The sequence below is a fragment of the Gossypium arboreum genome, chromosome 13 (assembly GCF_025698485.1).
Source record: "Gossypium arboreum isolate Shixiya-1 chromosome 13, ASM2569848v2, whole genome shotgun sequence".
Taxonomy (NCBI): Eukaryota; Viridiplantae; Streptophyta; class Magnoliopsida; order Malvales; family Malvaceae; genus Gossypium; species Gossypium arboreum.
The window spans coordinates 13672338-13676405 of NC_069082.1; the positions used below are offsets into that span (position 1 = coordinate 13672338).

The window sequence follows — 4068 nt, forward strand, 5'->3', positions numbered from 1 at the left end:
TAAATACCAAAATTTAAAGAAATTAATATTGTTAGTGCTCGGGTTGCCTCCTGAGAAGCTTTTATTTATAGTCTAAGCTTGACTTACCTCTCCAGTGAATGGTCATGGTGGTTTGAGAAGTTTATACTCTTCATTCCTGCTATCAATCTCATCAAAATAGGGTTTTAATCGGGTGTTTTTTACCTTAAAAATGCCGAACTTGGGATGACTCACCTCTACCGTACCGAATGGAAAAATACTGAGTACCGTAAGAGGGATTTCGTCATTTGGTGTGGTAGTGACAATGTGGGGATCTGCGGTATCTAATAAGATCTTATCACCAACCTTAAGTTGATTTGGAGAGGTATCGGGCTCGTTTTGGCAAAGTTTCAGTTTGTCGGGTGTTCTTAGTTTGTGCGTCCGCCATTCATCGAGTTCCTAGATTTGTAGTCTTCGATCTTCATGAACAGGTCCTCTACTATTTCTTGAGAACGACTCGTGTGCTTCCTTCAGATTCATTTTTTGCAAAGTAGGTTGCACCATATTGTTAGTTTTAGTAGAATGGTTGAAATGATCACCTTCAATTCCTGATGTGTTGCCAGAATTGCAAGCTTAAAGGGTGATTGTTTCGTCTCCCACCCGGATGTGAGTTCACCTGTGCCAACATCAATGATGGTTTTAGCAGTTACTAAAAAGGGCCTTCCTAGAACTAAGGGAGTGTTGCTATCCTCTTCTATGACTAGAACAATAAACTCAACGGGAAATATAAATTTATCGATTTTAACTAGCACATCTTTAATAATACCTCTAGGGAATCTTATAGTTTTATCTGCTAATTGAATGCTCATCCTAATCTGTTTGGGTTTCCCGAGACCTAGTTGCTTAAACATTTTGTAAGGCATGACGTTAATACTAGCCCCTAGATCATCTAATAAACGATTAACATCTAAACTACCAATTAAGCAAGGAATAGTAAAGCTCCCTGGGTCTTTTAGTTTGTTAGGTAGTTTATTTTGGAGAATGGTCGAGCAAAATGTGTTCAGCTCCACATGCGATACCTCGTCCAACTTTCGCTTATTTGCTAAAAGCTTCTTTAAAAATTTCATTGCGTTTGGCATCTACGATATAGCTTCAATAAACGGTAAGTTAATATGTAATTTTTTTAAGAGTTTAAGGAATTTACCAAATTGTTCATCCGAGCGGTCTTTCCTTGTCACGTTGGGGTATGACACACAAGGCTTATATTCAACCGTCACTGGTTTGTTTGTATTTTGATCTACCTCAGCTTGACCTTTGCTTACCACAGTTTCTTGCCTCGGTTCTGGTTCAGGCTCAACGACTCCTTCGTCATCTTGAATATTAATTGCGTTGAGTTGTTCCCTTGGGTTAGGTTCGCTATTACTTGGCAAACTACCTTGTGGTCGTTTGGAGATTAGTTTGGAAAGCTGGCCTATCTGAGTTTTGAGGCTTTGGATCGACGCTTGTTGATTTTTAAGTGCTGTCTTGGTGTTCTGAAAATGGGTTTCTGACACTGATATAAACTTTGAGAGCATCTCTTCAAGGTTTGGCTTCTTTTCCTATTGGTAAGGTGGTTTTTGGTAGCTCGGAGGATGTTGTGGTCTTTGATTTCCTTGACCGCCCCACGAGAAATTGGGGTGGTTCCTCTAACTTGCATTATAAGTGTTACTATATGGATTGTTTTGAGGTCGAGGATTATTACCCATGTAGTTTAATTGCTCATTATCCATGCTGTGGCCATAAGGTTGTATTCCGAATGGTTTGTTCCACCGCTACTTGCTTCGCACTGCATTACTGGGTGAACCTGTGAAGAACTAAGAAAACCATCAATCTTTTTATTCAAGAGTTCTACCTGATTTGACAGCATGGTGACCAAATCGAAGTTATAAACACCACCTGTTTTCGTTGGCTTTGTCCTCATGACTTGCCACTGATAGTTATTTAGTGACATCTCCTCTATAAACTCATAGGCATCTTTCAGTGTTTTATTGTTGATGGTTCCACTAGCCGTTGCGTCAACCATTTGCCTAGTCGAAGGATTCAGACCATTGTGGAATTTTGAACTTGGAGCCAAAGCAGTAACCCATGGTGGGGGCATCTTCTCAAAAGGTCCTTATATCTCTCCCATGCATCGTAGAGTGTTTCTAAATCCATCTGCACAAAAGAAGAGATATCATTACGTAATTTAGCCGTTTTGGTCATTTGTTCCAAAGTAGTAATTGACCCTCGTGCTAACGAGTTCAACCACTGTTTAGCTTTGTTCCTCAATGAAAAGGGAAACAACCAAAGATGTATGGCATCATTAGAAACGCCATTAATTTTAAATGTATCACATAGTTCTAAGAAGTTGGCTAAATGAGCGTTGGGATCCTCATCCTGCAAACCATCAAACTAAACAAATTGCTGTACCATTTGAATAGTGTTAGGTTTTAATTCAAAAGTATTTGCAGCTACAGCAGGTCTAACTATGTCTGATTCAGTTCTTGTTAAAGAAGGTTTAGCATAATCATACATAGTGCATGGAACAGGATTTTGATTAACCGCAATTGCAGGAGGTAGCTGATTGCCTTGGTTTTCAGACATCTCTTTGGTTGGGGGTTGAGTATCGTCTTATTGCTCGTTCTCTGTGTATCTTAAGCCGTGCCTTATTTCTCTTTGGTTTCTACGAACTGTACGATTGATTTCTTTGTCAAAAAGTAATGGTCCCGACGGGTTTCTTCTAGTATAAACTATAAAAACCTGCCAAGAGAAAGAAAGAGTAGGTTAATAAATAATAATAATAAAATTAAATTAAATTGCAAGAAAAATAAATGGCTACAGTAATAAAAATTAAGCGTTCCTAATATCTTAGTTCCCCGGCAACGGCGCCAAAAACTTGATCGCGTTATTTCGTGATAGGTTTTAAATATTTATAATTACTCGTTCTTGAACTAACTATTATTGCGATGGAGGCAAGTGTACCTATCGAACAATAGTATAGTTTTTGCAAGACCGGATTGTCGAACCCAAAGGAACTAAAAGTACTAGTATAGACTGTCTTTTTATTATCTAGCCTAAGCATAAAGAGGTTTTGTTTTAATTAACTAATTATCTAAACTAAGAACGCACAGAGAAAAGAATTGGGGAATTGCTTTTGGGAAAAATCGATTGACTTAAGACAATACCTAAGGAAAAATCCACCTAGATTTTACTTGTTATTCTGGCTCCAAATCGGACGATTTATTCATTCAACTTGTTCCGTAGAGATCCCTAAGTTATGTTATTATCCCTATTCAAGACTAATAACGTCTAATCCCTAGATTGAATAACCGAGACTTTTCTCTAATTAACACTCTAGAGTTGCATTAACTCGATCTATGGATCCCGTTATTAGGTTTCACCCTAATCCGGAAAAATCTTATATGTCTAGGTGACAATCAACTCCTCTTAATTATGACAAATGTACTCTTAGACAGGGTCTATTTCTCCTCTGAATAAGAGTATGTCTTGAATCAATATCTTGGGATATCAAAACAAGAATTAAGAACAGGTTAAATATTTATCATACGATTTAGAAAATAATAACAAGATTCGTCTTAGGTTTCATTCCCCTTAGGTATTTAGGGGTTTTAGTTCATAACTAAATAAGAAAACATCTCAAAAGAATAAAGAATACAAAACATAAAGAAAACCCAAAACTCCTGAAAGGAAATTGAGGAGAGATCTTCAGTCTTGATGATGAATCCGGCTTCTGAGATGGATCAATCGGCTTCTTTGGCGTAATTCCTTACTCCCCCTTCTCTGTCTCCCTTTTCTTCCTTCTCTAAGGTGTATTTATAGGCTTTGGAATGCCTAGAAGCCCTCAAAATTAGCCTTTTCCAAATTAGACTCAACTTGGGCTTGACAAGGACACGCCCGTGTTTGATTACTTCAGGCCATTCTCGAGCCTGCCAAATTGACACGACTGTGTGGTCTGCCCGTGTAAGGAGGTCCAGGCTGTGTTGATTTTGTACTTTGGCCCATTTTCTCCATTTTTGGCCCGTTTCTCTTTCCTTTCACTCTCCTATGCTCTCCTAAGTATAAAACATGAAA

At 38.2% G+C, this 4068-nt stretch overlaps 1 non-coding gene across 1 annotated transcript; it reads left to right on the forward strand.

Annotated features, from left to right (window-relative positions):
- Positions 1-2077: 2077 nt before the first annotated feature.
- Positions 2078-2184, forward strand: LOC128287596 (small nucleolar RNA R71). Its single transcript, XR_008278296.1, has one exon. It is a non-coding gene; the product is annotated as a small nucleolar RNA R71 (small nucleolar RNA).
- Positions 2185-4068: the final 1884 nt, after the last annotated feature.